Here is a 13097-nt window from a genome sequence, read left to right on the forward strand (position 1 = left end):
AGAGAGCGATAGCCAATGGCGCATGCCGCATTACGTCCACACCATACGTCACTCGATCAGCGTCAATGCCGCCCGTCGCTACACGCTTTTTGTCCATAAGCGATGTCCGCCAGTAGTATGACAGCTTCCGGTCTGAAGTGTGTAGCAGAGTTGTGTGTGTGTACGCAGCAGAGCCGTGTGTGGGCGCAGCAGGGCCGTGTGTGTGCGCAGCAGAGCCGTGTGTGCGCGCAGCAGAGCCGTGTGTACGCGCAGCAGAGCTGTGTGTGCACGCAGTAGACCTGTCTGTGTAGCAGAGTTTTGTGTGTGTGTAGGTGTGCAGAGCTGTGTGTGTAGCAGAGCTATGTGTGTGTGTAGTGTGTGCATTTAGAGCTATGTCTGTGTAGTGTGCGCACCAGGGCTGTATCCTATTTTCGTGCAGCAGAGTATGCACGGGCGCCGCTGATCCTTTATAGCCGCTTATGAGCTGTTTTGAAGAATCAGTGGCAAGCACCCCCCACACACAAATCCCCCAAACATGCAACTGTGGGGGGGGGGGTTGTGTAATGTGTGTGTGTGTGTGTGGGGGGGGGGTGTAGGGTGCTTGTGGGGGGTTTGTGTGATGGTTTGCGTGGGTGTATGTGTGGGGGGGGGGTGTGTGCAGTGTGCTTGTTGGGACCTCTAGTATTTATTGTGGGGAGTAGACAGAAGTCACTGTAGGTGAGTATAGGTATTTATATTTTTCATTTTGCTAATTTTATTTTTTTTCCTTTTGCAGGTTCCGCTGGATCTATTGGACTTTTTTTATTTTTAATAAAATGGTTAACTAGCATTGTATGGGGGAGTTTTTATTTCAATAAAAATATTTTCTTATGTCTCTGTGTTTTTTTTAATACTTTATTAGTGCCTCCGTAATGGCAGTTGTCTCCTTGACTACATACATTACTAAGGCAGGGCTTAGCCAGTAAGAAGCTGGCACTAACCCCCCATTATTACCCCGGTACCTACCACCACCAGGGGTATCGGAAGAGCCGGGTACAATCCAGTACCCGACCATCTGTTGTGATGGCCACTGTGGCCGGGCTGGTATCATTAGGCTGAGAAAGGGCCAGAAACTGTCACTTTTCCCACCCTGGTAATGCTAGGTTGCTGCTATGATGTATCTGGTTGGTTATGAAAACAGGGGGGGGGGGCTCGCGCCATTTTTTATTTTTTTAATTTAATTAAAATATGATGTGGTTCCCCCATTTTTTTTTATAACCAGCCAGATACAACATAGCAGCAACAGCAGCCTAGCATTACCAGGGTGGAAAAAGGATCGGACCCAGCTCTTCCCGATACCACTGGTGTCGGTGGGTACCGGGGTAATAATGGGAGTTAGTATTAGCCTTTTTACTGGCTAACATTAAGCCCCGTTTTAGTAATGGACGTCGTCAAACAGACAACTGCCAATACTAAAGTGGTAATAAAGTATTAAAAGAACAGAGACATAAGAAAATATTTTTATTGAAATAAAAACTCCACCACACAATCCTTGCTAACCATTTTTCTTAAACAAAAACCGTAGATCATCACAGTAGTCCACCAAATCTACAACGTAGTCCAATAGGTCCAGCGGAACCTGCAAAAAAAAACAAAGTTAGGCCTCAAGCACACTTCAGTGAAATGCTTCAGTGTGCTATCTGTTTTTTTAACGGATAGCACACTGACCCATTCATTTCTATGGGGCCATGCACAATTCCTTTTAATTTGCGGGGTTTTTTTGCAGTTTTTGTGTGTGCTTTTTGCAAGTTTTTGGCCGCGTAGTTAGGACTCCCACTGACTCTGGAAAAAAAAATTATGCAACACATTTTTAAAAAACGCTGGTGCAAAAAATGAATGGCTCGCATTCCGATTGATGTAAATGGGAAGCTTAATCAAACGTTTGATGCTTTTATCGTGTGTTTTTTTACGCATTTTGTGTGCGCATTTTGGCGCACAATTAGGACTCCCATTGACTATGGGAACATTTGGCACATTTTACGTGCAAAGGAATTGACTCGACACAACACGTTTTTTTAAAAACACGTGTGTAAAAAAGCGCGTTGTATGTACTAACAGTTATGTAAATGAAAAGCGTAATCAAGCATTTTTTGATGCGGTTTTTGGAATGTAAAATGCTCAAAAAAAACCACGTCAAACACACACTGTGTGAACCTGTCAACTGAAAAGTCATTCACTTCACTTTCATCATTCTTAGGGTATGTGCACACGAGGGAATTACGTCCGTAATTGACGGACGTATTTCGGCCGCAAGTACCGGACCGAACTCAGTGCAGGGAGCCGGGCTCCTAGCATCATACTTATGTACGACGCTAGGAGTCCCTGCCTCGCTGCAGGACAACTGTCCCGTACTGAAAACATGATTACACTACGGGAGAGTTGTCCTGCAGCGAGGCAGGGACTCCTAGCGTCGTACATAAGTATGATGCTAGGAGCCCGCCTCCCTGCACTGTGTTCGGTCCGGTACTTGCGGCCGAAATACGTCCGTCAATTACGGACGTAATTCCCTCGTGTGCACATACCCTTAGCCTTTTGGTGTGTCCTATAGCTTCTACCAGCTGCATTGTAAAAGCTCTCCCAAAATGGGAACCGGACCATGCTTAGCAATAAGAAGACACCTTTTCCTGGCTTGTAGCCAAAAATAGGGAGGGGGGTGAGATTCCCTCCCACACTTACAGTAGCTGAGAGTCAGGTTGCTGTCCCTTATTTACCTTGCTGTCATTCTGGGTAGTGCTCTCTCTGGTGGCCAACATAGGAAAACATGTCAAATTATTATTTAATAAGCTGCAGCTGCTCACTTCTCCTGCTGTCTTCTCTGCTCTACAGATTCTAATAGTGAATTCTGTGTGAACATTTAAGGAGCGGATGGGGCAAGGAAAGGAGGCTGATAAGTGGAGAAAGGGGCATTTTTCAGTAATAAGATATATTGCAAAGTTTCTTATCTACGCGTGTACTATTGATCTATGTAAAGTTGTTTTATAATGGGTGGTACATTTTAAGCTTTGGTCCCAATTAAATCCAGATAAAACGAAAATGTCATCTTTTGTGAAGAGTCATTGAGATCTACCTGAATGTTGCCGTTCCAGAGATCCCCTTATGTATGCTGGCTCTGATAATGAAGTAGTGGTGCTATGAGCCACTTTGCAATCTGCATAGGAATCATACTCCAAATGCAGCACATAATTGTACAATAGTCAATCCCCCCTGCAGGATACTAATTATACAACAGTGATGGGAGGGCTTGGAAAATTTTAAGATGTATAGATATCTATTTTTTTTCGTGCTATGGGCTATGATGAATAGTTTCCAACTGCCATTTAGTTCGTTGTATGCAATTCTATGTTAAGAAAGTTAAAGAGGCTCTGTCACCACATTATAAGCGCCCTATCTCCTACATAATGTGATTGGCGCTGTAATGTAGATAACAACAGTGTTTTTTTTATTTGAAAAACGATCATTTTTGACCAAGTTATGAGCAATTTTAGATTTATGCTAATTACTTTCTTAATGCCCAACTGGGTGTTTTTTAACTTTTGACCAAGTGGGCGTTGTGAAAAGGGGTATGACGCTGACCAATCAGCATCATACACTTCTCTCCATTCATGTCCATTTGTACTCAGCACAGCGTGATCTTGCGAGATCATGTTGTGCTGTCACTTACTCACACATTAACTTTACTGAAGTGTCTTGAGAGTGAATAGACATCACCTCCAGCCAAGACACGATGTATATTCACACTCCCGACACTCGCGAGATCTCGCTGTGAATGACAGCATGCTGACAGCAAACGTTAGCAAAGTGTCGCGAGTGTGAATAGACATCGCGTCCTGGCTGGAGGCAATGTCTATTCACTCTCAAGACACTTCAGTAAAGTTAACGTGGGTGTATGTGACAGCAAAGCATGATCTCGCAAGATCACGCTGTGCTGAGTACAAATGGACATGAATGGAGAGAAGTGTATGACGCTGATTGGACAGCGTCATACACTTCTCTTCACAATGCCCACTTGGTCAAAAGTTAAAAAACGCCCAGTTGGGCATTAAGAAGGTAAATGTCATAAATCTAAAATTGCTCATATCTTGGTAAAAAATTACAGCGCCGATCACATTATGTAGGAGATAGGACACTTATAATCTGGTAACAGAGCCTCATTAACCCCTTAGTGACCAGCCCATTTTAGGCCTTAATGACCAAGCTATTTTATTCGTTTTTCTATAGTCGCATTCAAAGAGCTATAACGTTTTTATTTTTTTGTCTACATAGCTGTATGAGGACTTGTTTTTTGCGGGATTAGTTGTGCTTTTTAATAGCACCATTTTTGGGTACATATAATTTTATATTAACTTTTATTAACCTTTTTGGGGGGGATTATAACAAAAACCTGAAATTCCGCCATTGTTCTATGCGTTTTTAAATTGACGCCGTTCACTATGCGACGTAAATAACATGTTACCTTTATTCTATGGGTCGGTACGATTACGGCGATACCACATATGTAGAGGTTTTTGGTTTTTTTTACGACTTTTGCACAATAAAAACACTTTTGAACTAAAATTATTTGTTTTTGCATCGTCGCTTTCCAAGAGCTGTAATTTTTTTATTTTTCCATCAATGTAGTGATTTTTTGGGCTTGTTTTCTGCGGGACAAGACGTCGTTTTGAATGGTACTGTTTTGGGGTGCATGGGACTTATTGATTCATTTTTATTATGACTTTTTTGGGGGGCAATGGAAAAAAATTGCAATTTCGCCATGATTTTTTGCGCTTTTTTTTTACGGTGTTCACCTTGCGGTTTAAATGACATATTAACTTTATTAATGGAGTCATTACGGTCGCGGCGATACCACATATGTGTACTTTTATTTATTTTTTACACTTTTACTAAATAAAACCACTTTTTATGGAAAAAAATGGTTTTATTTATTTTTTTACTGTACTTTTTATTAATAATCTTTATTTCACTTTGATGACTTATTTTATTAGTCCCACTAGGGGACTTTACTGTGCGATTTTCTGATCGCTGCTATAATGCTTTGGTATACTTCGTATACCAGAGCATTATTGCCTGTCAGTGTAAATCTGACAGGCAATCTGTTAGGACGTGCCTCCGGCGCGTCCTAACAGGCATATGTCCAGGGCAGACCTGGGGGCTTTTATCAAGCCCCCGGCTGCCATGACACCCCATCTGAGACCCGCGATTGCATTCGCGGGCCGCCGATGGGTGACAGAGGGAGCTCACTCCCTCTGTAAACAAAGTTAAATGCCGCGGTCGCTATTGACGGCGGCATTTAACGGGTTAAACTGCCGTGATCAAAGTAAACTTCGATCGCGGGCGTTGGAGCTGGAGCTCAGCTGTCATCAGACAGCAGAGCCCCGGCTCCTGCCTGCACGGGAGACCCGTGCAGGACTTAGACTAGGCTGACGTGAAAAGGCGTCAGCCTAGCCTAAGGCCCCTTAGTGACCGACGTAAAAAGGCGTATTGGTGGTCACTAAGGGGTTATGGTTCTTTGAAAAGATCCAACACCATAGTTATTTCATATAGATTAGAAGCATTTAATAAAACAAACATGTCAGGAGAGCTGACTGATCCTTTTTAAGTCATACCTACAATGGTTGAGAACTCTTTTGCAGGTTGGAGTGGCTCTTTGGGAATTAACAGGGTAACTTTCTTTCCCCAAAAAAGGGGATCTGCAAGGTCATTTCCGCTCCATAAAAAGGATAGCTAAAGCAGCTATTCAGTGAGAGGAGAAAAATGGGGTATTGGATCTAACTGGAGTCAAATCTGAATTTTTATGCTTTCAAGGGGTTCTCTGAGTTCTGACATTTCCCCCAAAGGCCATACAACTGAAAAAAAAATAGAAACATGAAAAAACCTTCTGATATACTTATCATTAAAATTATTTTGCCACCCCCTGCTGCTACGTCCAAACAGTGTTTCTCAAGCCTATGTATTCACTAGGCCTCAGTAGCGTTGCGTAATGTCTTTGGGGCAAATTGCCTAATTCTAGGAAAACCTTTTAACTGGTTGCCGACACAGGACGAGTATGCTCGTCCTGAGCGGCGAGCACTTTGCGCATTAGGACGAGCATACTTGTCCTGTGTGACAGCAGTCTCTGCCGTCTCTGTGTGTGCGATCGAGAGCGGGGCAACGGCTGTAATACACAGCCACGGCCCCGCTCTGACAGCGGAGAGGAGAGAAACATCTTCTCTCCGCTGTTAACCCTTTGAACGCCGCGATGACAGCTGATCAAGGAGAGGGGACTGCACATTGATCGCATCACAGAAAATAACTGTGACGCGATAAAAGCCCATAACTCATATGGCCAGACAGCCCAGGGTCCAGTGAAGGACCCCAGGGCTGTCTGAACATATTTCCTGTTGTTAGGGCATACTGAGGTATTCCCTAACAACTGCCTGTGTACAATCAGTAACAGGCTATATAGATCTATGCCAGTACATTACAGTTACAAAATAAAAATAAAAATGATAAATCCCTTTATGGGATTAAAAAAAAAAGTTAAATGAATGTAAAAAAAAAATTATGGTAAATAAATAAATAAAAAGTAAATAAAATCCACAGAAACACACATTTTTTATAATAAATAAACTTTTTCAAATATAAGTCCCAAAACATGAAATAATATAGACATATTTGGTATCGCCACGACCGTAACAACCTGTACAACAAATGTTTAACATTATTTATGATGATTGGTGTATGGTGTAAAAAAAATAAATATTAAAACTGCTGCGCAACTGCTTTTTTTTCTGCATTTTAATCTAATTAAAAATGTATAGAAATTAAACGATAATGTATTTGTACCAAAAAATGGTACCGACATAAAGTACAACTCGTCCTGCAAAAAACAAAGTCTCATACAACTACGTCGTACAAAAAATAAAAGCGTTATGAGCGTCGGGATGCAAAGAGGGAAATGTAAAAAAAATTGCTCTGTCCTCAAGGCCAAAATTGGCCGTGTCCTTAAGGGGTTAAGCTTTAAATAATAAAAACAACATTATAGCTTTTGTATTATGTTGCCCATATCTTTCTCTTTTTAAAATGTTCTAATATTGATTTAATTTATACAAAATCAGATTTAAGCTTTAAGATTAGGGCTACATAGTAACTATGCAGCAACTTTTTTTTCCCTGTCTCAGAATACAGTTTTATGCATCTAGTTACACTACAAAGAAAAATTGCATTTATCTCTCATGAAACGAACCGGTCACGCTGAACATGCAGCATGTTAATGAGTTGGAGTAGTTGAACAGATTGATCTTTAGTTTTGGGGGAATATATTCAGTATCCCTTGAATTTATTGATTTAAATTCTTACTCATTCTCAGCTTATAAATTTAGTGGGCGGTTTTACTAAGTGATTGACAGTCAACTCTGCACACAGGAAAGGCTGTCAAAAGTCGCACATGGCTCTTTCTTGCGGGGTTTACCTCCCCATTGAATTCAATGGGGAAAACCCGCAACCGAAGAGCAGCAATTCCGCAGCAAAAATTGAAATGCTGCAGATAAGAAAAACACACTGCAGGTCAATTTATGAACAGTTGTTCGGCTAATTTTTTTTCCCACTGTGTGTGGATGAGATTTGTTTAAATCTCACCCACATTGCTGCTATTGTAATACGCTGTGGATTTTCCACAATGAAATCCATTGCGCAAAATCTGCAGCGTTTACGGCTAATTCCTACCCTTAATTAATCTTTATCCCACAAAACTGTTTATCAATCTATATAACCTGCTGCCTGCAGATTAGGCAGCATGTTCAACATGTAATGTACAAACTGTGCAAAACAATGCTTGTAACGGCCGCGGTCGCAGATACCTTTCATCCTGCCGACGTCTTCCTCCCCGAAGATACCAACACATGCGGCCGTCCTGTCCTGCAGTGACCAATAGGGTGAGCACACGAGCACATTCCAGGCCTTAAAGGGACACCATGCACACATGTTAAGAATTAGCTAATTACTTTCAGATCACCCTGGACTATAAGAAGGACCCTGCCCCTTTGATCATTGCCTGAGCGTTGTTTGTATTCCTCTGTTAGTCTTGCAAATGGTTCCTTAGTGTTATCCTGTTCTCTTTGTTCCCGTACCCTGCTACCGGGATCCTGTATCTCGTGTTATAGTTGTTCCAGTGCCCTCTATAGTGTTGGAGTCGAGTTCTGCCATCGGCCATGTCTGCTGTGTTACACCACATCTGGTGTCATCTGTCGCGTCTGCATCACCTGCCGCCAAGATCCCATCTGTGCCTAGCCATTGCTACCATCTGGACTATCACAGGTACCCTTGTGCTTGGACTATATATATTAACATGGTACATTGTTTGGCCAGCTGCTATCCCGCTATGGTGGTACGGCCCAGTGGGTCGTGACAATGCTTTTCAATGGAAATTTAAAAAATGGGACCGTCATGCAATCAAAGTCTAAGGCCATGTTCAGACGTGGCAGGATTTTTCCGCTGCAAATTTGGTGCAAATTAGGGGCAATTATGCCTCGATTCTGCACCAACATTTGCATATTTGACAGGTAATTCAGACGTTGCAGATATCACAGCGGACTTGCCACAGATTTCAGTTTTTACATTGCAGTGAAATTCCGCTTCTTCTCCGCAATGTAATGAGCATGCTGCGGAGGGAAAAATCTGCACCGCAGCCTAATTTCGCACAGTTATTTTCTGCAACGTCTCAGCTAAGTTTCCTAAAAATGTATAGAAAGAAATGTAAAAAACGTCTGCTGCAGAATTGCACCGTGGACTGTCCGAAGCGGAATTACACAGCAATTCCGCCACGTCTGAATGTGCCCAAAGAAATAAATGTGGCAATAAACTGCCCTGTGTTTTCCTCGCTGAAAGACTTTTGTATAATGGTTTATAATTTCCTTATAAAAATATCAGTTTATTATATATAAAGTGCAATTCAATATATATAATGTAATCACCGCAATAAAAATAATTTTATAAAATACAACAAATGTCATTGATGTAGGATTAGAAATCCTGAACCTTTCAAGAAAAATAAATAAATGAGATCAACACACAAATCTAAACTGGTGATCTCTGAGTGCGAAAAACTCCCCTAATCATTGAAATTTGCAGTTAAATGTTAAAAGAATGTTTCTGGAATATAGTGCGTCCACAGTTTTATATGAGTAATGCTGATAACATTTTTCAGTCAGACTTTTATTTCAACTCTTAGCGAAGTTATGATTAAACAAAAGAGCAGTTTCCAGGAAACAGAAGGCAGGGTGAATGTAAGATGTTCTTTATTACAAGAATAAAAGTAATTTTAAGATTTCCCATATACTCTACTCAATGCAGAATCCAGAGGAAATTCTACACTACTAAAGCTGCACATTCAATGAAGTAAAACGTATTTGCCCTTTCCAGATGTCCCCTATTCTTGCAATCATACTAACTGGCTTCTGGTCTTTAAAGAGGCTCTGTCACCAGATTATAAGTGTCCTATCTCCTACCTAATCTGATCGGCGCTGTAATGTAGATAACAACAGTGGTTTTTATTTTGAAAAACTATCATTTTTGAGCAAGTTATGAACAATTTTACATTTATGCTAATTAGTTCTTAATGACCAACTGGGCGTTTTTTTAACGTTTTACCAAGTGGGCGTTGTAAAGAGAAGTGTATGATGCTGACCATTCAGCATCATACACTTCTCTACATTCCAGCCCAGCTAGTTTCACTGCACAGAGTGATCTTGCGAGATCATGATGTGACTGGACTTCCTCTCACAGGTCCTTCACCAGAGCGATGGAAGAGTCAATAAACATGGCCTCCAGGCGTGCCAGGACGTTTATCCGTATCTGCAGCGGCTGGAGGCGGTCTGTTCAGTCTTCTATGGCTCAGATGAAGAACCTGTGGGAGGAAGTCCCGTCACAGAGTAATCTACTGAGATCACGCCGTGCAGGGAAACAAATTGCACATGAATGAAGAGAAGTGTATGATGCTGATTGGCCAAGAATTCTGCCTCTCCAAGAAAGTTTATCTCCAGTAAAGTTTGAACATTGAATCAACTGTGTCTGCAACATTCTTGTAAATGTATAAAGGGGGCCTGCAATTTCTCCTGGTATGGACTATTTAGTTGCAAACCAGACTTGATAAGTTAGCCACGTGCGGCTGTGGTCCCCCCCATGCACCCTCTAACACTTGGCGTAGTCGGCAGGATGAGTCTTCATGGGTCAACCCCTGCATCATCCACGAGTGTACCCACAGTACCTGTGACAGTGTTCCTGAAATTTGCCGAAGATGTTGTGGGCAGGCTAGAAGAACTTGCAGCAGAGATTGCCCAGCTAAAAGAGGCAAGTACAAGCAGTGGAGGTTGTGTCCATGTCCCCAGAGAGGAAACAGTCAGCCCTCGTAGTGGCTGGAGGAGTGGTCAGCTTGGACATTTTGCCAGTAGGTGTCAGTCTCTAAAAGGCCACAGAAAACATGCTACTCCAATTGAACAAAAATACCTTGCTGTGGGGCTAGCAGCACAGACTTTTGCTCAAGGCTCCGTGACAGTTACAGGAGCACCTGCCAGGCACTGCTTGATGGGACAAACTGGTCAGCAGGCAAGCTGAAAGGACAGTCAGGCATTGGGAGAAGTGCAAGCTGTCCGTGTGCAAGGGGCAGTAAAGTGGTTCAATGCTCATAGGGGATATGGATTCATAAGCCAGAGCTTATGAGAGCTGATAAAGATGTATTTGTCCACCGAACGGCTCTGAAGCAAAGCGGTATGACCAAGTGCCCAGGCAGTCTCGTAGAGGGAGAGACGGTAGAGTTTGTGTTAGTCGAAGGAGAAAAGGGTGACTTGGCTATTAATGTTACTGTTCCAGGAAGGGCCCCAGTTAAAGTGAACGGGTTTGACCTCACCAGAAACGGCCACGTCTGTGTTCCTATAAGCCGAAGAAAGTGGCCACTGCAGAGAGTTTGAGAGTCAAAAGTTATGCAGTAGTCGGCAAGTCCAGTTAACAGATGACTCACTCAGAACTTCCTTTACAAGTACAGCCAGAATCCGACGAGCCCAGTCTGGCGGGTCCAGCAGAGGACCTTCCTGTCAGATACCAACATCAAGACTGAAAGATGGTCCTGTGTGTGGCAAGGCAGTGCAGTGCCATCAACTCAAGGCCCGTCTTGGCTTCTGTGTCCAGCCCAGAGAGGGTCATGCCCGGCCTTTAGCAATTGCTTCTCAGTTGGTGGAGCCCATAAAGGAACCTGAAGTGGAGTCAGGTACACAGAGATGGGGTTGTCCCAGCATCCGTGGCAGAAGGACTGAATGCCTGGTGGACAAGATTTGTGAGTGCAGGGGACTGCAGTCGTTAAACCTGGGGAATATGTAAGGGGGTCGAACACTGTACTTCCCCTTACGTAAAAGAACTGAGTGTATGCTTTTTATTAAGTCTGTTCCATTGTCTATTCGTTTTGGCTTGTATTTATTGCATGGGTATCTGCTCTAATAATTTACTTTGGCCACTAGGTGGCTCCATACTGGCAGGAAGAGATAGAAAGCAGGAAGGAGGAAGTGACGTGCAGTGCAGTGTGACTGGAGAAAGACTCTGAGGGGCCTCCTCTGAGTGTGTAGGCAAGGAGGACCAAACACTGACACCAAGGAGTAAACGGGTGAACTGCAATATACACAAGCGGCAAGGGCTTGAGTGAGTGACTTGAAAACCCTGAGTACTAAGTGGTGCGGTACCACTAGGTCCGAGTAATGACATGGAAATTCAAGACAGTTTATGGAACATATGGAACGGTGAGCAGTAAAGACTTGTCCTCCACTTTTGATAGTCAAGGACTGTTCTCCTGAGGACACGAGTAAAGTAAGTGACCACAATAGATGGCCACCCGGATCACAGCTAAGGGTGTGTGTGCAGTGCTTAGCTATGCCAGGTGGGGCGGGAGCCACCAAGAAATGTAAATACTCGGATTGCTAAGCGGGGCAAAAGCCACGGAGTACTACTTGTACCTTATGCCAGATGGGGCGGGAGCCGTCAAGGGCTGTAAACAGCCGGATTGCCAAGCGGGGCGGGAGCCGCTGAATAGGCCTAATGGCTGGATTGCCAAGCGGGGCGGGAGCCACTGAATAGGCCACAGTGCTGGATTACCAGGCGGGGCGGGAGCCACTGAATAGATATAAGTGCTGGATTGCCATGCGGGGCACAAGCCGTCAAGGATTGGTAATGACCAGGTTGTCAGCTGTATCTGCGACATTCATGTACATGTATAAAGGGGGCTTGCAATTTCTCCTCGTGTGGACTATTTAGTTGCAAACCAGACTTGATAAGTTAGCCACGTGCGGCTGTGGTCCCCCCCCCCCCCATGCACCCTTTAAAACACTTATAAACTAGTGACAGAGAATCTTTAAATAAAATGTAATAATAGATAAGGACAACCCAAGTAAACACATAAAACACATGTTTTTATTTCAAAACTGCATTCATTTAACCCCTTCCAGCCACAGTCACTTTTAGTCCAAATGACAGAGCCCCATTTTTAAAATGTGACAAGTGTCACTTTATCTGGCAATAACTTTGGAATGCTTTTACCTATCCAAGCGATTCTGAGAATGTTTTCTCGTGAGACATTTGACTTAATGTTAATGGTAAAATTTGGTTGATACATTCAGTATTTAATTGTGAAAAACAACAAAAAATTATAATTTTTATAAATATGAATGTATCTCCTTGTAAGACAAATACTTAAACCACACAAAATAGTTGCTAATTAACATTGCCCATATGTCCACATTATATCGGCATAGTTTTTTTAAACATCCTTTTATTTTTCTAGGACGTTACAAGACTTAGAAATTTAGCAGCAATTTCTCACATTTTAAAAAAAATTTGAAAGGGCTATTTTTACAGGGACCAGTTCAGTTTTAAAGTAGCTTTGAGGCGCCCATATAATACAAACCCCCATAAATCACCCCATTTTAAAAACTGCACCCCTCAAAGTATTTAAAACAGCATTTATAAAGTTTCTTAACCCTTTAGGAATTTTACAAGAATAAGCAAAGTAGTGGTGACATTTACAAATTTCTTTTTTGCAGAAATTCAATTTTAATCCATTTTTT

Source organism: Rhinoderma darwinii, chromosome 3 (genome assembly GCF_050947455.1).
Source record: "Rhinoderma darwinii isolate aRhiDar2 chromosome 3, aRhiDar2.hap1, whole genome shotgun sequence".
Lineage (NCBI taxonomy): Eukaryota > Metazoa > Chordata > Amphibia > Anura > Rhinodermatidae > Rhinoderma > Rhinoderma darwinii.